Source organism: Danio rerio, chromosome 16 (assembly GCF_052040795.2).
Source record: "Danio rerio strain M-AB ecotype USA chromosome 16, GRCz13ab, whole genome shotgun sequence".
Lineage (NCBI taxonomy): Eukaryota > Metazoa > Chordata > Actinopteri > Cypriniformes > Danionidae > Danio > Danio rerio.
In genome coordinates, this window is record NC_141036.1 from 11,454,077 (window position 1) to 11,480,504 (window position 26,428).

Here is a 26,428-nt window from a genome sequence, read left to right on the forward strand (position 1 = left end):
GTCCCGAAAAAGTGGTACGTTACGGTTTGGTACGCCTTTTGACAGTGGAAACAGCCATAAAAGCGTACCAAACCAAACCGTACCGTACCACTCAGTGGAAACGGGCCATATGCTGTCCACGTATGTGGCCACTAAGAACTAGGAAGTTAATTAAGATGTTTACATGTCTGTACTGCACTTTAATAATGCCACTAAGATTGGCATTCTCCACATGTCTTAATTCAAGTTCTGTTTGGTTTGATTATGACTTTAGTCGGATTAAGGTAATCAGAAATCTCTGTTTACATGGTAGACTCTTAATCAGAGTATAATCATAATCATATTAAAATTGGATTATTGGTGTCTATGTAAACGAATCCAATGAAATATAGCACAATATGTGATCTTTATTCACTTTTCTTAATGAAGTTTCATTTAGATATCTCATTCACCCAAATTCCATCACCATTACCACAAAACACAAACCATAGAATGAAAACGTTGCTTCAGTCACTGCTTCCTCCAGTTGTTGATTTGCCTTGACGCCACTGTTGTCCTGGCAGCATACAACTCTTCGGAATTCCTAAAGATGGTACAAATGCAATCAGAAAAAAATGACCCGGAGTGAAATTAGTTTCCGGGGAAATGGACATGATGGCTTGTTCCTGGAACTGCTCATTACAAAAGTGAAGGGGTTGAAAATGTATGCAACTCTAGTTTTTAATGGGTACAAAACATTTGAAGCACTTTTAGGTTTGAAAACTCTACATGGAGACACTGTAAAAGGATGACTCTTTAGGGCCCATGTGTCGATCGAATAGTTTTTTAGTCTTGTTATAAAACCTTTTCACATTTCTGGGTTTCTCAGAAGCAGAAGTTGACATAGTTGGGTAGATTTGTTTCTAATTTGCTCAAATAACAAAAGAAAATCTTCACAATAGTGTTATTACAACTTTCAGAAAAAGAAAAAAACTTGATAACGACAGCCTGAAGAGAAAACCATGTCAAATCTACTGTCCTGCCCATGCATTAGAAACATCTCACATACAGTTGAAGTCAGAATTATTAGCCCATCTGTATTATTAGCCCCTCTGTTTATTTTCCCCCAATTTCTGTTAGATTTCTTCAACACATTTCTAATCATAACAGTTTTAATAACTCATCTCTAATAACTGATTTATTTTATCTTTGCCCTGATGACAGTAAATAATATTTGATTAGATATTTTTCAAGACACTTCTATACAGCTTAAAGTGTCATTTAAGGGCTTAACTTGGTAAATTAGGTTAACTCGGGAGGTTAGGGTAATTAGGCAAGTATCAAAAATATATAGCTGAAAGGGGCTAATAATTTTGACCTTAAAATGTTTTTTAAAAAAATTAAACTGCTTTTATTCTAGCCAAAATAAAACAAATAAGACTTTCTCCAGAAGAAAAAATATTATCAGACATGCTGTGAACATTTCCTTGCTCTGTTAAACATCATTTGGGAAATACTTAAAAAAGAAAATAATGCTATAGGGGGCTAATAACTCTGACTTCAACTGTATGCGTTAACTTTTTTTGTAATTTGATGCAAAGATAATATACTATAAACCAGTATAGCTTTATAAATGTACATACGTTTAAAAAAAATCCAAATATTGAAAACTTTGAAAGACTTTAGATAGCGATGACCTCTAAATGCGTCATCACTGTCTTGCGAAAAGAGCCCATTAGCCATCCATTTCATTATTTTGAACGCTCTATTTTTTTCCTACTTCAACTGCCAGGCAGCTAACCAGAATAAGCTGATCATTACAAAACGTGGTCCAGCTTCAAACACGTTCAACCTTTTAACCATTTACTATTTTAAAAGCTAAATCCTGGCCTGTTTTTTTTTTTTTTTTTGGTTTGACCAGTGAAAACCGAGGCCTATTTCGGTTATGTCTAATTGTAGAGCTAAACCGTCTGACTCCAGCGTTGCGTTATAGGATTGACCCTGTTGCTGGAGAGTTATAACTGCACCGAGTCTGATCTCTCTGTAATCCTGGTCCATTTACCTGTGGAGGAGCTGATCTCATTAGAGGACAGACAGGCGAATGTATTCTGAGCAAACCACGGTTTTAGCCTTCACTCCGTTTTCTGACCTGATCTGCAATTGCTCACTTGTATCTTTATTTTCACCTCGGACTCACCTGGTTTAGCAGATCAGCACTGATCCTTAAAGTGGATGGAGAGTGATCCACTTTCTGCTTTTGTTTTGAAGCCTTCTCAGGACAGAGCTCGTACTGTATGTTTGCCGAGGTCGCTGGATGTAATTAAACTCTATCGATTACCATCAGTTCATGATCCAGAGCAATTAATTCACTAGAGAGGATGTGGTTTGTGGGGATAGTAATGTAGTAATTCAGTCATCATTTACTCACATTCATGTTATGCCCCATCTCTGCATTTCTCTCTTCTTTTGGAAAATAATTGATATTTTAAGGAAAGCTGGAGTAGAAAACAACACGGAACCCGACTGATGTTTATTAGGCCACTTTAATAGGTATCCAGGGGTGGAAAGAGTACTGAAAAATCTTACTCAATAAAAGTACCAGTACTTGCCCAAAAATGTAGTGCAAGTAGAGTAACAGTACCTTGTAAATATTACTGAAAGTATGAGTAAAAATTAGCCCTTGTAAAAGAGTAGTTAGTATTACACTGTGAAAGTCTGATGCGTTTACATGCAATTTTTGCACGTGTGTGAAAGCGTAACACTTTGTAGAGCATGGGTTCCCAACCTTTTTTTGCCCGAGACCCCCTTTTCTCCTGAAAATATTGTAAGGCCCCCTCCACATTTATTGATATTATTTATCGCTCATATAAGTTTGCAGTAATGATGACAAATAAATTAGTTTTTCGGTGTTTCGTAGGTTGCTAGACGACCATCAACCGTTTTCTCAGAGGATGACAAGCTGCTCTGAGTCTTACCGAAATGTTAATATTCCCTACATGCTGAAGTCGATGGGTCAATTCTTGTCACATGGCCACTTGTGCGTCTAGAAATGCGCGATATACAAACGGCCCCTAAAAGGCTGCCGTCATTTGGGATCTTCTTGCAGAGCCATGGTGGATTCACCTGATATGTTGACAAATGGGTTGCGAATCCATACCTTGGCATTTCTTGGGTCGTTCACTGGGCCTTTCACCTCAGCAAAGAAATTTTCAAAAGTTTCTCGTTTCCTATTTTATCTGTTTCTTACTAATTTTGCTAGATTGTGGGTTAAATTTGGCCGCTTAAATGGCCAAGGTGTAAGCGAGAGATATACGGTCATTTTTTCAAAATAAAAGACTTTTCAAAATAAAAGATCGTTTAGACTCAGACAATAAATAAAGCGGAAATAATTAATGACTTCTTGTGCAGCCCGTTACCAATTGATCCACGGAAATGAACTAAGGCAACATGATCATTCTTCTAATTGTCCAATGCTAAATATATATTTTTTAAATATGACGCGACCCCCTACAGAGCTCGATGAGGCCCCCTTGTGGCCCGGGACCCCCCCTGTTGGGAACCGCTGCTGTAGTGCATTTAGTCATTGTTTAAGGCTATTTTAGGCCCCATTTACACTAATGAGTTTTCGTTTTAAAACGCATACGTTTTGCTACGGTCACGCCAACCGTCCACACTACGCCAGAGTTCTCGAGCGCCGAAAACGGAGTGTTTCGAAAACGCTGGAGAGGCCATTTTCATTCTGAAACGCTGCTGCTCCGTCTCAGTGTGGATGATGGAAAACGGAGACATCTGAAAACGGAGGCGGGGCTGCAGAAATTCGCCTCTCTGATTGGGGCTTTTCCTCAATATTAAGTAGCCTAACACACACAGTTCAGTCCTGCATCCTCTCCTTGTAAGTTCAGACTTCGCAAGTTTGATCAAGGCTGCAGTCTCTTCTTCTCAGTTTGATATGAAAAACAGACTATACCGAGGACATGGGTAAATCTTCAAAGGGAACAGTGTACATTATAACTTCATTCACATCACCCTGGCTACGTTGTTTCACTTTCTCAACAATAAAATGTAAACATGATTTAAGGAACTGCCTATTTTCATTTTAATATTAGCAACTTAACAGACAGCAGAAATGTTGAGGCGTCGTGCTGCATTTATGAGCGTCATCTTCACTGTGTGGATATTTATAACAAAACGGAGCCGATAACAACTGTCTTCTTTCAATTTCAGTGAAAATACGAAACATACCCTCTCTTTTGCTGAATATCAGTTTTAATAATCAATAGTGGCCATTATAAAAGTATAACATACAACAAGTTTATACCTTATAGGAATTAAAGGCAAGCGATCAGTCAACATACAGAATAGGCTACGTGGTAACATTAATCATTAACTTATCTTTGCGCTCAGCCAAAACACGTTACCTGAGAACAAGTAATAGATTCCAATGACCAAAGTCAGGGAATATGTCGTTAGATTGAGACAACAAGATGAATGAAATATCACGTTTAATAAATATAGCGAGATAAGATACAGCGGGAGATGCTTGATGAGAAGTCCGACTAGCAGAGCTCTCATCTGGGTAGATAGGCTGCAGCGCTTGCCGAGAGCGTGTGTGTGGTCACGTGATGTGGGTTTTCAGTGTTTTGATGTGGACGGAGAGCAGTTCAGAAACGCTGGGTAAAACGCGAGTGTGGACGCGGATCGTTTTCATTCTAAAACGCCGTTTTAAAACTAAAACGCACTAGTGTAAATGGGGCCTTAGACATCATACATTCGTCATCCAGTCTAAACAGTCTCTAAGTCATTGCGTGGGATGAATTTGGATCTCTTCTTGGACACTTTTAATGCTTCCTAATGGTTCTCTGCATTTTTAAACCACTCATGCCTTGAGATTGTTCAGTATGATGCGATTTACTTTTTATGTGTGATTTGATTGGTCAAGAATCCCAGGACTGATTGTTCTACTTTAGCCCAACCCCACAGACAAGAACATATAAAGTAGTGACTGCAGGTTGAAGGAAAGTAGTGGAGTAAAAGTACCGATACAGCACTAAAAATGTACTCAAGGGGAAGTAAAAGTACACATTTTAAAAACTACTTAGCAAAGTACAGTTCCTGAGAAACAAACTACTCAATTACAGTCATTTGTGTATTTGTCATTTGTAACTTCACACCACTGTCGGTATCCTTTTGCGTTCAACAGTAGAAAGAAACTCAAAAAGCTTGAGGTAACGTTAATTTTTTGGTGAACTATCACTTTAATTCTTCCCTGCATTAGCTTTTACTTCCTAAAAGTTGTAATAGTGTGCCTCATTATCACTTTTATTCTTAATTTTTGTCACTTTTGATTCAAGCATCTGCAAAATTAATGAATGTAAACGCAGTGAATTGTGTTGCTCTGTATTTATTATTAGTATCAGTGCATTTACTGCTGATTACAGTAAAGCCAGACTATGGAGCAATAGTGTGTGATGTGTTAAGGGATTGGATTAAATAAATCACATCATGTAATCCAGGGCAGTTTGAAGGGAAGATTTTGCATGATTGCAAATACTGACAAGATTCTATGTTAACAGCGCAGTGAGGGATTAGCAGTGTTTGTTTGTGTGTGTGTTTTGTGTCTTTAAAAAAAAATATCTACCACTTAAGCTGGATAATCCAAGTCATACTCTATTTCTCTTTGTTTGTTTTAGATCAGATTTTGAGATTAAATATATTCCCTTACAAGACAGAAAGTATAATGAGAGTGAAGAGTAAACTGTTTACAGGCAGACGGCTGTTCTAAACTATGATGTCACCCTTCCTCTTCAGTCTGTTATTACAAATGTGAATGTGTGCTCTGTTCACACAAACGTGTGTTTTGCCTGCTGTGTTTGCAAGAATGTTTAACTATGCAGCCAATCTACTTGTTGCTGTAATTTTAAGTGATTTCTCTCAGACTGTCTCCGTCTCACATAGACAAACGCACGCTGACACTAATACAGTTGGCAGATTGTTGTCATTCAAAATGTAATTGGAGCACAATCTAACACAATCAAGTCTTTGGCACAATGCTGGTTAGTTAACTGATTAGCCTATGTGTAAATTGTATTTTAACACACACATACACACACACACACATATACATATATATATATATATATATATATATATATATATATATATATATATATATATATATATATATATATATATATATATATAAGGGTGTCACGATTTCGATTTTTAATCGAAATTGATCGAAATTTATGCTCAACTTCGATTATCGATATAAAAAATGAATCGTCGATGCTGCCACTCCCCCATGTCACGTCAGCTTGGCTTGCCAAGGGGGAAAAAACAGGCTTGTTGAAGTGCTTGTTAAACTGCAGACGCAGGAGACCCGTCGACAGAACTTAAACCCTCTCCTCTTTTAATGAAGTCGCCGGTGTGGAAGTATTTTGGATTCCCAGTGAGTTATGTTGACAACGTTCGTGTTGTCGACAAAAAAAAACACAGTTTGCAAGCTTTGCTATGTACGTATTACGGTTGGGTTGATAGACGATGGTCGCATCGCGATCCTCCTCCCCGCACCCGTTGCACATCCGCTCGCGAAAAATACACACTCAGGCCCTGTTTACACTAATATGTCTTTGTTTTTAAATGGCATTTTAGAACGACAACAATCCACATCCACACTGGCGTATAGCATTTATGAGCAGCCCTCCTTCCTCACTACTGCTGAAAGCGCACATCACGTGACCACACACACTCATTCACACAGACACAGACGCACACACAGACAGAGGGTCCAGGCAGTCAGCGGATCAGTAGACTGCTTCAATCTTTACTTTTACACTTGTACTTAGTCATCTTAGCGAACACCTCAGATACTGTTGGCTGGTTCCAGTTGGTTGTGCACCTTTTTTACCGACGCCATTATAACGACACAGATCACTGCCTATTTACGAGTCCCGCAGAAAAAAGTGATTGACAGGTGGTAATTATGTGTGTTACTTGCCTTTATTAATTTACTGTATGATTTGTTTATGGGTAAAACAAAGACCATGCAAGTCAGGTAGTTTAAACGGTAGGCTACAAATAATTAATTAGTTATTAATTAATTAATTAATTAATTATTCATAATCGAAAATCGAATCGTGAATTTAGAATCGAAAATGTAATCGAATCGAGGATTTGGAGGATTGTGACACCTTTAATATATATATATATATATATATGTGTGTGTGTGTGTGTATAGTATAGTATATTATAATATAGATTATAAAGTTCAAAGCCACCTCAAACGAGCATTCAAACGTTTTCAAATTAAGAGGTTTTTATTTAAAATTTGTCATTTCCATCACTCGATTCTCATGATACTTGATACTAAATGTGCATTAAAACAAATGGATATGTTTGAGTATTAATTCAACTACATACTTTCAGTTTGGAGATTGAGTTTTGTTTTGTAAATTGAAGGCTTTCAAGAGACTGTGAACTCAACTGATGGCCGTTGGTTCTGTGTAAGCCTGTGTGCTCATCTAGAGAGGATCTGTAATCCTTAGGATTGGAATTTAAGTAGTGTCATATGAAAATGCTCTTTTCACTTAAGCATTAAGTTTAGAGGAATAAGAGATCTGAGTGCCACAACTACTAAATCCTGTAATCATATTTCAAGTTTCCAGAATCTCACTTTCCAGAAGTTTCCAGGATCTCTGGATCTAATGGACTCTAATCCAATAGCAATGTTCTTTTTCGTTCTTCATTTCGGTGTGAAAACATACCTGAGCAGTAATGACTGTTATCAAACAACCTGAAGCCACTAGTTCTGCCAAGAGCAGTGTTTAGATGAATATGCATGTGCTAAAATAAACATGCAAGTCAAATTACAGCTGTTAGAAAACAGCAGTTAAGAAATCAACTGTTGTAGATCTTTGCTCAAGCTCTGTGGTTCAGCACGAAATTAAGTCAATTATGATCACAACTATTTGAACTGTGATTTCAGTGGACAGTATTCTTCTACAACTGGGGACAAACTGGCATTTAAAGGGCCATGAAACCCCCTCGTTTCAGCAGGGTGTTTTCACACCTCTACTTCAGAAAAGTCAGAAAAGTGGGCGTGTCCAGCTCTGTTTAGGGGGGAGTGTCGGAGGAAGAAAAGAGGCTTGGTGTGGGAGTGTCTATTTGGGCGTGCTGAATTTCAGAGTCAAAACACACAACCACAGCGGACAATGTGACTGTTTACATGGACATCTGTAGTCGAATTATTTGCCAAATTATTAAATGTTGGACTTTAACTGCAGTTTGGCTCTTTCATTCAGGTATTCATTCATGTCCCTCGTGACAAACGTGATATTTGATTCGAGGAGCTGCTCTAAGCGCATATTTTTCATGCAATGTTTGATACCGCACGGCGAATGAGAGAAAAATAAAACTCAGCATTTCCCAGAAACTTAGATGCACACGGCAGGTAGTGTCAGAAAGCCGCGTGTGTTATTCCGGTCACAAAATCCAACACGAGGTTATATTTTGGTTGTAGTGCTAACTTGTTTACGCTCGGTGCAATAGTTTGTTTGATACGAATAAAATACTAACTGAATAAACAAAGAGCACTGGTCGCTCACTTACCAAATCTGTAAAGACAGGACAATCCACAGCAACTAGAGCCGCGTCTTTATTTAGAGGAGACTTCAAGCGAATCCGGATGTCAGCGTTTGCAGATGAGAACAGCTCTCAGGTAAACAATAATCCTCCTTAGACACGTATGTTATTGTTGTCTCGTGTCGCGTACACTGTTAATCCACACGTGACTCCAGCTGCGCTCTCACAGAGAGAAAATGAAAACGAAACTTAACGGCAGCAAACTATAAAAGCAACACTTCACGCTTGTTTTGCCAACACAACGTGGCGTCTTTGCCGTCTAAGTAAGTAATGAATATTAATGAAGTTGCACAATAGAGCGCGCTGATTGGTTTAAACCAAGCTTTACTCATGCATTAATGCAACACACTGTAAGACGTAATAAGACACACTCTGGCACAGACGCCCAGTCTGCACGCTGGAATACAACGCTATTATGTCATGACCGTGACGCAGCTTCAAAAATTCGTTTCAAACCGGAAGTATGAATTTGCTTGAAATAACGCAAAAACAACCTATTTACACTTTTTAGTGAAATATAGGTGTCTTAATAGTGTTTTTAGCAGTGTGGGACACATATACGACTGTCAACAGCTCAAAAAATGTGTTTTGGTGTTTCGTGACCCTTTAAATCTTTCTCCATTTTGTCCAACGATCCAATCAGTTCCCAAAGGGCAAAATCATGCACTGGCCTACACTGGGAAAAATATCCGTTAATTAACAGGCTTCGTATTTTGTGGTTCACATGGCGTTTTCTCTTTGTTTATAGTTGTGAATTATGAATTATGGGGATCTTGACCTCTGCTCGGTCAACTTTTGATTTTAACACTATCAGTTAACAAAGTGACTTTTCTTGGCATTATAGTAGTGAGAGATGAGATATTGCTTAAGAAATAATAAAGAGAAAAATACTGGCAGTTTTTTACCAGGTTTTTGTACAGCATGTGCAACACAAACACAGGCGATATATTACTTTAAACTATTAAAAATGTCAAATTTCAAACTTTTCAACAATAAAAACTTTTGTAGGAAAGATCTAGATCCTGTTATGCAATTCAAAAGAATAAGTGCAAATAAAAAAAACAATCACCAAATATGGAAAATTTACTAAACATTTTTACAGCGTACATTTTTTACTTTCAATTTTATCATTAAAGAAGAACAAAAACCATCTTGACTTACATTTTCTGACTTTAATAAATAAATTTTTTAATATTAAGCATGAAAAGAGTGTGTCAGTGCTTTTAATTAAAATAATTCATCCTATGAATAGCCTCTTTAGTGATTGCTTTTTTTTCTCAGCCAACTGAACAGAAAATCTTCAAATGTTTCTGAGACTCAAGAGTCACACCCACTTATTACCTAGTCAAAACAGACCAATGGGAGGTTAAAGTTGTTTAACGGTAGGACTTTTTCTAAAAAACAAAACAAAACATAAAAACAAACTTAAGCCCTAATTTGGTTAAAAAATAATAATAATGAGGCCTTGAGATCAATAATCTGGATGAACTCTCTAAACTCTCTATCTACATGAGCATTTCAAATTACTTTCTAAAAGTTTCTCATCCTTTCCCAGACATGGGTTGCGGCTGGAAGGGCATCCGCTGCGTAAAAACGTGCTGGATAAGTTGGCGGTTCATTCTGCTGTGGCGACCCCGGATTAATAAAGGGATTAAGAAATGAAGTTGAAATGAATGAAGTTTCTCATCCATAAGAAAACATCAAAATGATGTTGCAGAAGTTTTTATTTTTATTTATTTTTTAATATTTGTCTTCAAAGAAATTTCATGGTGATGACATAGCAAATAGATTTCTTGTTCCTTAATGTACCTCCTAATAAAAAGTTCTTCAAAAAAACATTTCCCAAAAGTGTAAAGAACATTTTAATAATCTAAAGAACCTTATAAAGGATCAAAATTTTCAGGTTCTGTTGATAACTTTAAATAACCTTTTTTTTTTAAAGAGTGATAGTCAACACCACAAAGCACATTTGCCACAGAAATCTGTCAAGCTCTGGCACTTCGAGTGGCAGAATGCGACTACTGAAATGTGAACCTGGTAATTGTTGCACTGGGGTGGACTGTCATTTGCTGTCAGATAGAGACCTTGTCCTTTGATCATTCTCAGCATGAATTCTTCTCTGTTCTGGGCTGGAGATATTTGCATCGCCCTCATCGTCAGAAGGTCAAGCAGCAGCACATAACTTCTCATCTCAGCCCTCTGTTCTCTGTAGACCATATCGAAAGTAAACAGCACATTACTGTAAGACAGTGTTTAATACAGACTTTACAGTTGAAGTCTACAGGGCAGAGCACTGCAAGCAGAAATGTGTAGGTTGTATTTGTGTTGAAGTGCGTGCATTAATCTTTTGGTACAAAATAAATGCTATTCAAGCTATAGAGTTACCTTGTATTCTTATCCTGAAGTATCCTGAAGCGCAGTTTCAGCTTTGGTGTTGAACACATTGTGGATGGTTTTCTTGGAGACTTGAAAGAGTTGGTTAGGTTATAAATATGCAGTAAGTAGTGTGTATGGTCATACACCCAAAGCGCTTCACAATCATGGGGGGGGGGGTCTCTCCACACCACCACCAGTGTGTAGCTTCCACTTGGATGATGTGACGGCAGCCACAGGACAACGACGCCAGTAAGCTCACCACACACCAGCTATTGGTGGAGTAAAGAGACGGTGAGAGAGCCAAATCAGTGGATGGGGATGATTGGGAGGCCATGGGCTGATTGAAGGACTTTGGCCAGGACACCGGGGGTTACACCCCTATTATTTACGAGAAGTGCCATTAGATTTTTCATGACCACAGAGTCAGGACTTTGGTTTATCATCTCATCTGAGAGACGGCGCTCTCTTACAGTGTAGTGAACCCGTCAATTTATAGCTGCGGTCCCATTAGAGCTTGAGCATTCGATATTCTGTTGTGCGGCGCTGCGAAAAGGGGCGGGATTAAACAAGCTTATTAGACATTTAAAAAAGCGAGCGATTGCCCCATGTTTTAAATTCTGTCCCGAGATGTTATGTTTTGATTCTCGATTGGTCTTACGCAGTCAAGTAGTGCGATTTCGCAGGTCAGAGTTCACCAAGTTTGAACTTTGCAATAGAGATCTGCGCTGGACTAAATTTTGAATCCCACTAAAGAGCAGGGGGGAGAACAAAACCGAAAACCACCCAGCTATACAGAGTCCAGACAGCCTCGAACAAGCTGTCTGTATAAACACACACCAAAAAACAAGCTAAACACAGCATCACGCTTTTTCATTCACACACATATATACGCGTGCTCGCTCGGAGCTCAGGAGCGATATTACTAGACGGCCCGCTCCCGTCCCAAATAAAACCTGTTACCGACCGTTCGCGCGCTTTATTCAGAAATTTATTCCCGCACCACAGAAATCTATTCGGGTCCCGCGGCTCCCACGGGACAGCCACAGGAATGCAGACCTCTACTTTGCTACGCAGCAACCTGCGAATTGTGACGCATGACCTTGCATTTCCAGTCTGACGGATTCACGTGCGTATGAATGGAAGTCTATAGGAGGAAAAGTCCAGTGTGACCGCAGCTTTACTGGGGCATTAGGACTCACACAGACCATAGGTTGAGCGCCCCCTGCTGGCCTCTTTAACACCACTTCCAGTATTTGAACTAGAAGACAGATTTGGATGACCAACTTCTCTTGCTATGGCTGAAAGGGTCTGTCTTTGCCTTCCTCTGGACATGGAGTGTTTCAGTCATTTTAGAGCGGCTCACAATTCCAGAAAACTGGAAAGTTAGGCTCTTAGTTGAGTAGAGTTGGTCAGAAATTTTAAGAAATGTTCCACTAGATGCCACATTGAAACAAAACACTTAATTTTATCAGTGTTCTTTTGAAATATCTCAGCTTTATATTATATGTCATTCATAAAATATGCTAAATTTAATGATCTTTTACTCATCTTTATTCACATACTTGGCTGTAACCTAAAACTTTGGTAATTGTTTTCGTAAATTGTATATTCACATGGGTATGACCTAAATTTACTCTATTAAGCTGGTTTCTGAGGACATGCACTCTCAAAAATAAAGGTACGTGAGTTGTCACTGGGGTGGTACCTTTTCAAAAGGAACAAATTTGTACCTAAAGGGTTCATTTGGTATACCATATATGGACATTTGCTCCATATTAATCCTTCAAGGGTACATATTAGTACCTAAAAAGTACAAAAGTGTTCCTCTTAAAAATTTTAGGTACTGATTAGGGATGTAACGGTATCAGAATTTCACGGTACGGTAATACCTCGGTATGAATGTCACGGTACGGTATTTATTAAATCATTTACAGGAAAAAACAAAACTTATGAAAATACTCCAAAAAAGTGCCAAAAGTGTCCATGACATACAAATTAGTCATCTATCTGTAAGCTTTGAAACAGGAACTTCAATTTTAATAACACTAAAAAATATTAAACCATGTAAAAAAAATAAAGTTTCAATTTAGTATTGTTAAAAACCCATCACATTCAACATTTAATCACTCACTCACTTAGATAGAGATGGGTTTAAAGGAAAATTATCATATAAATATAATCTGGTAAAAGCTGGTATCTCTGGGCATTTACAATGTCCCCTGCAACAGAAAAAAACCCTCTCATTTGGGACTGAGGTTTCTGGGACAAGAGAGATATGACTTGGCCCAGGTTGACAGCAGTGGGTAACGTTGTGCATTGTCTTTCCCCCACTTGAGAGGACAAACCATGAGTAAGATAGAGGTCTCATGTCTGCATCAATCTGAACAGTGTGCTGACAACACCGCTATTCAGTACGCGCGCGACAACACAGCTGATAAGAACTCGTGCGACAACACCGCTATTCAGTACGCGCGCCGCGACAACACCCGCTTTAGAGTTTTCCAGCTCTTTTTCATCCCCGCTTCTAGCAGCACACTCCATTTCCGCATTACTGGATCTGTAGCGACAACAGACCGCAAGGGATGATGGTCAAGCATGGGCTGATGGGAATTGTAGTTTTCGCTACCTCCCATTCGCTTCATTCGCCTGAGCAAATTTGACCTATAGTTTTACAGAGTCATGCGACTTTGGTAATATCGAAAAAAATTAATATTGCGGTATGACAGTATTTACAATACCGTTACATCCCTAGTACTGATATATACTTTTGAGGTACCAATATGGACCCTTCAAGTACAAATGTGTACCGTTTGAAAAGTGACAGCACGTGTACCTTTATTTCTGAAAGTGTAGTAACTCAAAATGCTTGGTTAATGGGCTCTTTTGACTTACAGATTTGCCACACTTCCTGTGAGTGTTAGGTTTAGTGGAGGGGTAAGGCGTTTTTTACTGTATAAAATACATTATGTCAATACACTACCGGACAAAAGTCTTGTCTTTGATCCCACTTGTAAAAGCAACAAGTAATAACTTGACTTCTAGTTGATCATTTGGAAAAGTGGCAGAAGGTATATTTTTAAGATTAATCATCTGTTGAGCTGCATCCCAATCATCACCAATACTACAGAAGACCTATTGGGACCCGCATAGACCCAAGATTCTCACAGAAATCAGTCAAGTTTGGTGGAGGAAAAATCATGGTTTTAGGTAACATTCAGTATGGGGGTGTGCGGGAGATCTGCAGAGTGGATGGCAACATCATCAGCACGTATTAGGACATTTGTGCTGCCCATTACATTACAAACCACAGGAGAGGGCAAATTCTGCAGCAGGATAGCGCTCCTTCTCATACTTCAGTGTCTATATCAAAGTTTCTGAAAGCAAAGAAGGTCAAGGTGCTCCAGGATTGGCCAGCCCAGTCACCAGATATGAACATTATTGAGCATGCTTGGGGTAAGATTAAGGTGGAGGCATTGAATATGAATCCAAAGAATCTTGATGAACTCTGGAAGTCCTGCAAGAATGCTTTCTTTGCCATTCCAGATGACTTTATTAATAAGTTATTGGAGTCATTGCAGAGATGTATGTATGCAGTCCTCCAAGCTCATGGGAGTCATACACAATATTAATTCTTTTTCCACTGCATCATGACTTTATATTCTATACTGTACATTATTTTTTGTCAGGTGACAAGACTTTTATCTAAGCAAAGTCAGACCTTACTGTCCTAATTAAAGAGTTAAAAATAAGGTAAAATAAGCGTTATCTAGAGGCCTTTGCTTTTTTATATTAGCCACTTCTGATACTAAATATCAACAAAAAGTCAAGCTATTATTTGTTGTTTCTAAAACTTGGATAGACGACAAGACTTTTGCCAGGTAGTGTAGAGAAAACAATATACAGTATAAGCGTGTGTATGAAACTAAAATAATAACAGACGATTTATATAAAAGAAACAAATTTTTTTAAAGTAATTTTTATTTATTTAGCTTAAACTGCCTTGAACATCCATGGTCATGTTTCTGTCCTGTTTTCTTTTCTCTGTTGTATTTCCTCCATTCTTTTTTTTCTGTCATGATGTCAATGACTCACTGCCATTCCTCCACATTTACACCGCCTCCCAACCCCACAATCCCACACTCTACTCCTCCATCTGATTCATACCTTCAATCTGACACTTCTCAACTCACAACAGGGCTTTCACATTCAACCCTGTATGCTTGTGACATCCCTTTATTCTTGGACAAATGCTTCTTTTCAGACTTTTTCTTGGCTGCTCTTTCACATCTATTAATGTTTGGCCTAATGCTCTAAATCCTGACTGGAATTTGACTTGATGTTGGGCTGTTGTTTCAGCGATGTTCTCCTACAGACGTCCCGCCGGGACTCGACTCATCACCTTCCTGCCACACGCGTGTGGAAATTCCACAAAAATAAAATACTATTGTCCCACTGTTGATGTTCCACTGAACGTCAGGACATTTCCCGTCTGGCTCCAAGGGAGATTGACGCCCAACTACTCCTTTCTTTCCTTATTAGATTTCATTTTGCCTTTGTCAAAATTGCCCCATTTAAAGCCTAACATCGGTTTTATGTAAACTCCCAATAGATACAGTCCAAGGCTACATTTACATGGCAATCATGTTGCCAGTAATGCTTTTGAATAAGTTTTATCCACACAACACTTTCAAACAGATCCATGTTTACACACATCCCTGTAGGGAAGGGATGACATTAAAACATAATTATGTGATGAATGCCAGAAAGAAGAAACTATTTAACACATCTTTATATCATGGGAGAAATGTATACAGGAGAAGATGAGAGTTAAAGGATCAGCTACTGGAAATAGGCAATGGAGTACACAATTTAAAAAGTATCATAAAATGGAGATTATGGAAGGACATTTGTGTTCATGGACTGGACCGGAAGAACATACAGTAGTCAACATTTGGTGGATCAAAAAAGTTCATCAATATTGTTCTGTGAAAAGAATAGATGCTGTTCATAGTTTTAGGACAACTTTAAAGGGCCATGAAACCCCCTCGTTTCAGCAGGGTGTTTTCACACCTCTACTTTGGTAAAAGTCAGAAAAGTGGGCGTGTCCAGCTCTGTTTAGGGGGGAGTGTCGGAGGAACTAAAGTGGGAGGGTGTGGGAGTGTCTATTTGGGCACGCGCGAGTTTCAGAGTCAAAATACACAGACAGGAGAAAGTGATGGTGTTTAACCTACATGGACATCTGTAGTCGAATTATTTGCCAAATTATTAAATGGTGGACTTTAACTGCAGTTTGGCTCTTTCATTCAGGGAATTCATTCATGTCCCTCGCGACAAACAAGATATTTGTTTCGAGGATCTGCTCTAAGCGTGTATTTTTCATGCAATGTTTGATACCGCACGGCGAATGAGAGAAAAAAACCCTCCGCATTTCCCGGAAACTTAGATGCACACGGCAGGTAGCGTCAGAAAGCCGCGTGTGTTATTCCGGTCATTAAATGCGGTAAAAACCCTACACGAGGTTAAAGTTTGGTTGTGATGCTAACGTGTTTACACTCGGTGACTCTGTGCAATAGTTAACTTAGTTCGATACGAGCAAACTGAATAAACAAAGAGCACTGGTCGCTCACTTACCAAATCTGTAGAGACAGGACAATCACCAGTAACTAGAGCCGCGTCTTTATTAAGAGGAGACTACAAGTGAATCCAGATCTCAGCGTTTGCAGATGAGAACAGCTCTCAGGTAAACAATAATCCTCCATAGACACGTAAGTTATTGTTGTCGAGCGTCGCGTACACTGTTAATCCACACGTGACTCCAGCTGAGCTCTCACAGAGAGAAAATGAAAACGAAACTTAACGGCAGCAAACTATAAAAGCAACACTTCACGCTTGTTTTGCCAACACAACGTGGCGTCTCTGTCGTGAAAACACTATGACACTAATGAATATTAATGAAGTTGCACAATAGAGCGCGCTGATTGGTTTGAACCAAGCCTTACTCATGCATTAATGTATCACACTGTAAGACGTAATAAGACACACTCTGGCACAGACGCCCAGTCTGCACACTGGAATACAACGCTATTATGTCATGACCGTGACGCAGCTTCAAAAATTCGTTTCAAACCGGAAGTACGAATTTGCTTGAAATAACGCAAAAACAACCTATTTACACTTTTTAGTGAAATATAGGTGTCCTAATAGTGTTTTTAGCAGTGTGGGACACATATACGACTGTCAACAGCTCAAAAAATGTGTTTTGGTGTTTCGTGAACCTTTAAAAGCTTTCGATCCACTTGTTGAACTCGACTTCTGTATATAATTAATGAAAACTAATAATTCATAAAAATTATTCCTTACATTTATATAACGCTTTTCTGGACACTCGAAGCACTTTACAACTTTTTTTGGGGATCTCCTTATTCATCACCAGTGTGCAGCATCAACCTGGATTACACAATGGCAGCCAAACTGCGCCAAACAGAACACCACTCACCAGCTGATTGGTGGAGAGGAGACAGAGTGATGAAGCCATTTATGATATGTAGATGAAGATGCCGAGGTTAACCCCCCTACTCCTACCCTAAGCAAAATAATCTTGTTTTTTCTTTTGACGTAAGATTATTTTGCTTACCCCATTGGCAGATTATTTTGCTTGTTTTAAGGAAAAACTCACTTATTATTGGCATATTATTTCTCAAAACAAGAAAATATGTTTTTCTTGTCTAGAAAATTCTTCTTGATTTAGGAATTTTCAGATATTTGGACTAGAAACAAGACAAAAAATCTAAGCAAGAAAAGCATTTTTTGCAGTGTACGTCTTATTAATTCTACATTTTCTTAATGCCATTCCAAAGCAACCTTAGTTTTTCTGGGTATTTCCAAAGAGGATACTTTAAATAATGTTTTTGAATTGTTTGTGTAATAAAAGTTGGGTCCAAACCAGTATCAAATCTTCAAACTTTTTGTATATTTAGATGATATTTCGATGTCAGATGCTCTTAATGCAATCACCAGTGTCAAAACCGAAGTGGTGTTGATTGAAGTGGCCGGCCATGATTTCTGCTTCGCTCTTTGGAGATTTGATTAAGATTGACTGTGTGTGTATGTGTATGTATGTGTGTGTGTGCTTGTGGAAAGAGTGGGTCAGAGGCCCTGTCCTACAACGGCTCTCTTTGTTTAAAGGAGGTTGACGACATGCGCGTGTGTGTGCGTGTGTTTCTGAGTGCAGTTTTGGGTCTTATTGTCAGGGACAGAATGAGCTCTTTATTAGCTCGGTGGGTGGAGATGCACACATACACACACTAGTGCAACAGTGACACGCGCTAACACACGCAGCATACAAAACATGATGTTTATCTCTGGCTTCTCAATAGAGCTTATGGATGGAGTGGATCCCACTGTCCGTTGACCATCCGCCTAGAGCCACACATGCCCACTCTAGACGCGACAGCACCCCTCAAACGCACACACATACTACATGAGAACTGCCATTGTTAATATCAAGCTAATTATAAGAGCCGTACAGTAGCCAGCTCTAAACCACAACAGGAGTCTACATTTATTATAAAACTATTGAGATCTGGAAAAAAGAGTGTTCAATGTATGACCTGTTTTCCAAATTTCATCCATATGTGCTAATAGAGAGGGTTGATTTATTTATTACTGTGTGAGGAGGTAATAGATAAATGTGTTTTCATTAGGCTTCCTTTATTTAGTTTAGGGATTGAAGTGGAGTTCTTAGAAATGTTCTTCTAGGGTATTTTGTTAAAGTGTGGAGGTAGTTTTTGAGGGTTATTTAACAAAAAAATTCAAAGGATTTTTAGAAAAGATTGGGAGGATTTCAAAGATTTTTTTATGTGTGTGTGAGTGTGTGTGTTTTTTTAAAGAAATTTCTCACAAGATAAGAGTTGGAGATTGTTGGGGATCTTAGAAGTTGTCAGAAATGTATGCCAGTATGTACATAATTCAGGATATTTATGTTTTTTTGGGGGTAGTACCAAAGAGGATACCTTAAATAATGTTTTTAAATTGTTTGTTTAATAAAAGTTGGGTCCAAACCAGTATCAAATCTTCAAACTTTTTGGAGATTTTGATGATATTTTGATGTCAGATGCTCTTAATGCAATCACAAGTGTCATTGCAGAAATTGCAGGCTCCGTGTATTTGACAATTTTTTAAAATAATTGTAAGGATAATTTTAGAAGATATTGAACATTTGTGTAATACTTGTGGATGTGTAAAGATTCATGATTGTTTTTCAAAAGTTTGTAGACTTTTTCAACTTTTTATGTACATGAATTGATTAATGAATGGATGGATAATTCAGTATATTTTCATAAACCTTGCATTGATATTTACACTTAGCACCCGCTTTATTAGGTACACCTTACTAGTACCGAGTTGAACACACTTTTGCCTTCAGAACTGCCTTAAGTGGGTCACACACCAGAAGTGCCGTTTGGCGACGCGCAGCACCATGCATTTCAGAATTCTAAACATAGGTTTCTATCAGGCTACACACATCAGCACCGCAAGTCGGCGGCTACCCACGACGCCCAGCCACGACTCAGGACACTGTTCATATTTCTTCTGCGCCACAGAGCGCTATCTGATTAGTTTTATTTTAAATAGTATGCGAAAGTGCCCGTCTGGTGTGCGATACTTTCAACTGTCATGTGCGTGCCGTGTAGCGGCGCATCTGGTTTAATCCTTCATGGCATAGATTCAATAAGGTACTGGAAATATTCCTTAGAGATTTTGGTCTATATTGATGTGATAGCATCACACAGTTGCTACAGATTTGTCAGCTACACATTCATCATGCAAATCCACCATATCTCAAAAGTGCTCTATTGTATTGAGATCTGGTGACTGTGGAGGACATTTGATTACAGTGAACTTGTTGTCATGTTCAAGAAACCAGTCTGAGATGATTTGTGCTTTATGACATGGTGTGTTACCTGCTGGAAGTATCCATCAGAAGATGAGTACACTGTGGTCATAAAGGAATGAACATGGTCAACAACAATACTCAAGTAGGCTGTGGTGTTGACATGATACTCAGTTGGTACTAATGGGACCAAAGTGTGTCAAGAAAATCTTCCCCACACCATTACACCACCACTAGCAGCCTGAACCGTTGATACAGGGCAGGATGGATCCATGCTTTCATGTTATTGACGCTAAATGTGGCAGCAGAAATCAAGACTCATCAGACCAGGCAAAGTTTTTCCAATCTTCTATTGTCCAATTGTAGCCTCAGTTTCCTGTTCTTAGCTGACAGGAGAGCCACCCGGTGTGGTCTTCTGCTGCTGCAGCCCATCTGCCTCAAGGTTGGACGTGTTGTGTGGTCAGAGATGCTCTTCTGCATTCCTCTTTTGTATCGAGTGGTTATTTGAGTTACTGTTGCCTTTCTATCAGCTCGAACCTGTCTGGCCTTTCTCCTCTGACCTCTGGCATTAACACGACATTTGTGCCCACAGAAATGCTGCTCTGTGAATATTTTCAGACCATTCTCTGTAAACCCTAGAGATGGTTGTGCGTGAACATCCCAGCATATCAGCAGTTTCTGAAATACTCAGCAGTAGAAATAAACAGCAGCAGATTTTCTTGACCATGTCTACATGCCGAAATGCATTGAGTTGCTGAAGTGTGATTGGCTGATTAGAAATGTGCATATTAAAGGTTGTTTTTAGATATTTGTGATGAATGGATAATTCAAGACAGTAAGTAAGTAACTTGTTAGGATTGTTATGTATTGTCCCCCCATACATTTTTGTTGTTCATTGTTTCTTTTTAAGTTGCGTGGAACATTTGGTCCTCACACATCCAGCGCAACAAGTACACATACAACAGGGGGGAAAAACAGCAAAATGCACCTCTTCAGCATCGGTCTAATAATCCTCTTCCTCTCTCTCTTCTTTCTTCATTCCGCGTCTTTTCTAAAGCTGGCTGTTCAGACCCTGATTTGTGAATACCAGGAATCGGCGCAGTGTTTGTTTAGCTCCTATATTCCCGTCAGTCACAGAATATTGACTCTGAGAGCTTTTAATAATCTGCCGTTTAATCCGAGTCCTAACCCAGTGAAATCTGATTGTTTCCTGGAAACCTGCTCAACTGTACCACCTAAAGTCATTTAGTGCCTGCCTGCCTGCTTCTGTTAAAATGTGCTCATTTTGGCTCTGTCCATTGTGCTCCCGCCAGCATGTATATGTGTGTGTGTGTGTGTTTGCAGGTGTGTAAGTGAATGTGGCAGTCAGAAGGAGGGTCACTGGCACTAGATGCAGACGCTCAAAGAATCCTTTCTTGTGCTTTGAAGTCAGTTCAAATGCTCTTTAAAGTGTGTTTGAGGGAGTGGGTGCACGTGTGTATGTGTGTGTGTGTGTGTGTGTGTGTGTGTGTGGTGGGCAGCACTTCTTTTAAATACAGTTATGTTTCAAAGTATAACTTTAAGATATATCAATAAAATTATATTTAACAATTAAACAATAAAATTGTTTATGTTGCGTCAAAAAGACAAAAAGGTTAAGTAAAGCTGCTCTTAACTTGCATAAAGTTGAAGGATAATCAACTTTGTCGCTTCACTCGGCACGCCCACCTGGTCGCTAAAGCCTCCTTTCCACTGCACATGACAAGTGACAGACCGGAAGACATTCATTTCCAATGTAGAGTAGTCCGGTAGCTGCGTGAAGTTCTGTTCATCTCCATATGCGGAAAATTTGTATTGAGCTGCGGATCAGTTGAAATATTTGAACTCCTGCAACTAGACAGTATGCGGCCGGCCGAACGGATGGTATGTATTCCAGTGTTGTACAAGCAGGTTCGTGCGCGCGAGATGAGAAATGCTAGTTTTTTGGTTATTTTTTTAATCAGAAAAAGTCTATATATATAGTCACTCATTCTCCACTGAAATGAACGGTTGCTCGTAGTGTGAATCAGGTTTTACCCTTAAACAATTGAGTTTTACCATATTTTGAATCCATCTTGAGTCTGGCTTAGTCCACTTTTTGCTTAGCTGCAAGTCGCTCGTAGTGTGAATGAGGCTTTAAGAGTCAAGTAAGAATGTCTATTATTTTAAAAATGGAAATAAATGATTGTGATGTTCAACTTGATCTCACGTGGAAACGTAACTATTTTACATTTTGTCAGTTTAATGGCTAGTTTGTATGAATTTGTACAAATTCAGTCGTACGAAATTGTCCAAAAGGAGGCATGGCACCAGGGCTTAATTTATGCCAGAACCTCTGAAACCTGATCTGTCATCTCATTTTACTGATCCCCCTCCTCAACCGACCTCCTTCCCCGTCCGCTGTTCACTTTCACTTTCTTCCGCGACTCCCCAACCCTCTTCACTTTCATCCTCGACAAACCCCCCACCCCCGCTCTTTATTCTGCTTTACACCGCCAAACTACGGTGGCCGGGAAGTGCAAAACAACATTACAAAGTTTGAAACTCTTTAACAAAGCTCGAGACAAATTTACATTTTGAAAAATATTTTTACATATCATCAGACACAATTACATAGGAAAAACTATTTTACAAAGGACGAAACAAATTTACAATTACAGATTCCCTGCGGAAAGCGAATGTACCTCACCCCGGAAGTGACGTAGAATGTACCACACACCGGTAGTGACGCGGGGAAAGTTGTTGTTGTTGTTGCTGGTGAGCGAGGTAAAATCGCGCTATGGAGTACATGGCGTAAACAAAGTTTATGGTGACCGAACATGGACAGCGGTCGAGGGTTGTTTTGCCCGTTTTATGGCAAACACATGAGCAGCTTAATACGGTTTTGCTTTGCGTGTGGTCAGTGTTTAAAGCTTATAAAGGACGCGGACCAGACGGAAACACCAGACATGCTGCATCAATGTGTTCAATATTTTTACGAGATCCACTTGTACGCTGTAATCGTGAACATGATGTCTAGTCACAGTAAACTGAAAGAAGCCTGTGTTATGGTTTAACTGGTGTCCGTGTTAACTGAGGCCCCTTTTCAGATGTGCAAACTATTCACGTTTGCAGATTGGCAGATTCGTCACTTTTTCACAGTAACATGCCCATACCAAATAAAGATTCTTATTACGTGGTGTCAGTGTATCATTGTTGATTTAATATTTGTGTGGCAGAACAGCATAAACCAAAATTAATCTAAAGAAATAATTATAATTGACATGTCATCAACGGGATTCGAACCCAAGTCAAAAGGTTCTTCACGAGTATCAACCGACTTATCCAACTGAGCTACTCCGGTGTACGGGTTGAGATCGGTTTTGGTATCTTATCAGTCAACATGTGCCGTGCTTCAATTGTTTCTATGCACTCTCACGCTGATATTTTCTCAGAATAGCTCTTATATGTTTTATCGCAGTTTGTCGAACCATGATTTTTATAGCTTTAGACATGTGGAAAACTGTCTACAAAGTCACACACGAGCTGGATATTATTGATATTTTCCAGTGTGTGTGTTACATTTCGGTTTACTACCGGTGTGTGGTACATTCTACGTCACTTCCGGGGTGTGGTACATTCCCTTTCCGTAGGGAATCTGTCATTGTAAATTTGTATCGGGATTTGTAAGTGTTTTGCGTCTTGTTAATTTGTTTTCTAAAATGTAAATTTGTTTCGTCCTTTGTAAAATAGTTTTTCCTATGTAATTGTGTCTGATGATAGGTAAAAATGTTTTTCAAAATGTAAATTTGTCTCAAGCTTTGTAAAAGTGTTTCAAACTTTGTAATGTTGTTTTGCACTTCCCGGCCACCGTACCAAACCCCAACCCACCTCCAATCCCCCACTCTCCACTTTTGAGCACGACATCTCTTCATTTTCAGGTAACATGCCAGATCTGTTACAAATTAAGCACTGCGTGGCACCAAACCCCGCCCCTAAACCCAACCATCATTGGGAGGATGTGCAAATCTTACTATATTGTACGAATGAGATCGTATAAATTCATACGAATCCTTTCTAGATCAAAACGTTACGAATTGCCAAGTTACCAAGTTTGTAGAAATGTACAGCTTTTGAAACGCGTGGCTCTGAAAGTGTAGTTTTAGACATGTTTTCAGGCATTTGCAAGGATGTCATTCAGATGTTGCTTTAAATGTTTTCAGATATTGCTGTCATTGTAGCAGTAGTTTGGATGTTTTCAGAGGGTATTTTGTATTGAAGTTACTGACATTGAAAATATATGATAATAATAATAATGTTTTAAGGATATTTGCAGGTTAACGTCAAGTATTAATAATACTTAGGTTATCTAGTTTTACTTAAAAGTGACCAAATTATTCATTACAAAACTTTTTTTTCTTTTAATTTGTGTTTTTACTCTGGTGTTGGGGTCAAGGTTTTTAAAAACCAACATTGTATTTGACATTGTGTATACAAGTTTAATTTCAATGCTTTTTTTAAAATGTATATAAATTCAAGGAAATACATTCTTCATCTTTAAGCGTCATAAATCATAATATCATTGCAGAAATTGACAATTCAACAACCACCCACATACTGTCACACAGAGTATATAATTATACACAGCTTTTCACCATAGAAAATGTTCAGCGGTTCAAGGAGGTTCAACCTCTGCCTTTAAAACCAGCCTCGTGTTATATAGAAAGCGTATGCATTGATGAGATCGTGCGACTTTTTCTAAGAAGCAGTCATCTCTGACAACCCCTGAAATGAGTGTTACTTTTGGCCTGTTGATTGGGCCGGCACAGTTCAGGATGTCATCGTTAGAGGGTCTCTTCATCCGTCATCCGTCATATAAACTCAGGTTACCACCTCCAGCCAAACAGTGCAGAAGTAAGTGGATTGTGTGAGCTGGATGTCTATCCATGCAAACGCTGCTGCTGCTGGTGTATTTGCTAGACATGCTAATCCACAGCTGTCTCAAGTATATTTATATCTCGCCTAGTGTTAGCGTTGAAATCACATGATCGCTAATCACCTGCTTATATATCTGTCATTTAGAGCTGCACAATATATCGTTTCGGTATTGGTATCGCAATGTGTGCATCTGCAAAAATCACATCGCAGGATCTTCGATGTCAAGTATAATGATATAATAGTTGACCAGGAGCCAGTTTGGAACGCATGTCATTTGTAGATTAAAGTCACCGAGAAATCAAAACTAACCATATGATTTTGTTAGCTCACATTGCCAGTTTTGTGGTGAACATTTCATCTGTGCATGTCATAAAAAAAATAAAATAAATAGTTTGCACTTCTAATCTAAAATTAAAATCTGAAAATGCACGTCCTGTTTTATTTAAAAGTTAAATAGTCAGATTACGTATATCTCAGGAGTTGGACATGGCTTACATGTTTAACCACGCCTCTTCACTTTAATTTTTGACAACAAGCAGAAATGGTGAGGAGGAGTCTGTTATGCTGTAATAAATGTCTCCAAACCCTTTTCCTGATCTTTCTGAATGAAATGCCTAACTTACTACATCCAATCAGCTTGCAGTAGAAAAATAAGCCACGCCCACTGTTTTGTTATTTATTATTCTGTTTCTCTAGGAAATGAGTCACTAAACGGTAAAAAAATAACAGTTGCAACTTTCAGTTTATAGGGACTGTTAGTGCAAGGTTGAACCCTTGTGGAATTAAAGTTCATCATTTGCATTTGTTTGTTTTTGTGTGTGTGTGTGTGTGTGTGTGTGTGTGTGTGTGTGTGTGTGTGTGTGTGTGTGTGTGTGTGTGTGTGTGTGTGTGTGTGTGTGTGTGTGTGTGTGTGACTGTGAACATTTCAAGTGAGCTTAAGGCATCAAGAAACATTTTTAGCTTTCACAAAGATTAATTACATTTAATTTACATAGTGGACACTGCGAAGTGTCATTTTGCATTTGATTTTTCAATATTTATGACCAACTGCCATTTAGACTTCCCAAAAAAATTATAAAGCACAATTTTTATGTCTATAATAATTTATGCACATTCATAACCCTATAAAAATCCCCCCAACCGTTCTGAAATAAGGAATTTTTCACAAATAGAATGATTAAATCCATCTAGTAAAATGCATTTCTTATCCTAATATAAATTTGAAGCATTAGTCCTCCTGTTAAACTGTAATTCTGTTTTTTTTACCCCAAATTCTGTTTAAATGAGAGAAAAATGTTTTCAACATTTGAAAACATAATAGTTTTATTAACTAATTGATAATTACTAATTTAATAGTATTTTAATAGTAATAGAAGATCTTTGCCATGATGACAGTACATACTATTAAACTAGATAGTCTTCAGGATACTAGTATTTAGCTTAAAGTGCAATTTTAAGGCTTTATTAGGTTAACTAGGCAGGTTAGGGTAACTAGGCAAGTCATTATATAACTGTGGTTTGTTCTGTAGACTATTAAAAACTATATTCCTTGCCAATATTGACCTTAAATGTTTTTTTTAAATAAATAATAGATTTTTTTCTGGGCAAAATAAAACAAATAAGACA

The 26,428-nt window shown here is 38.5% G+C and overlaps 1 protein-coding gene and 1 long non-coding RNA gene across 51 annotated transcripts in view; both read left to right on the plus strand.

Moving 5' to 3' along the window:
- The window catches only part of erfl3 (Ets2 repressor factor like 3), a 112,383-nt gene that overhangs the window by 72,907 nt on the left and 13,048 nt on the right, over window positions 1-26,428 (plus strand). The window lies entirely within an intron of this gene.
- Window positions 10,348-18,679, plus strand: LOC147833283 (uncharacterized). The gene is made up of 3 exons (XR_015511120.1): window positions 10,348-11,770; window positions 12,118-12,814; window positions 13,727-18,679. It is a non-coding gene; the product is annotated as an uncharacterized LOC147833283 (long non-coding RNA).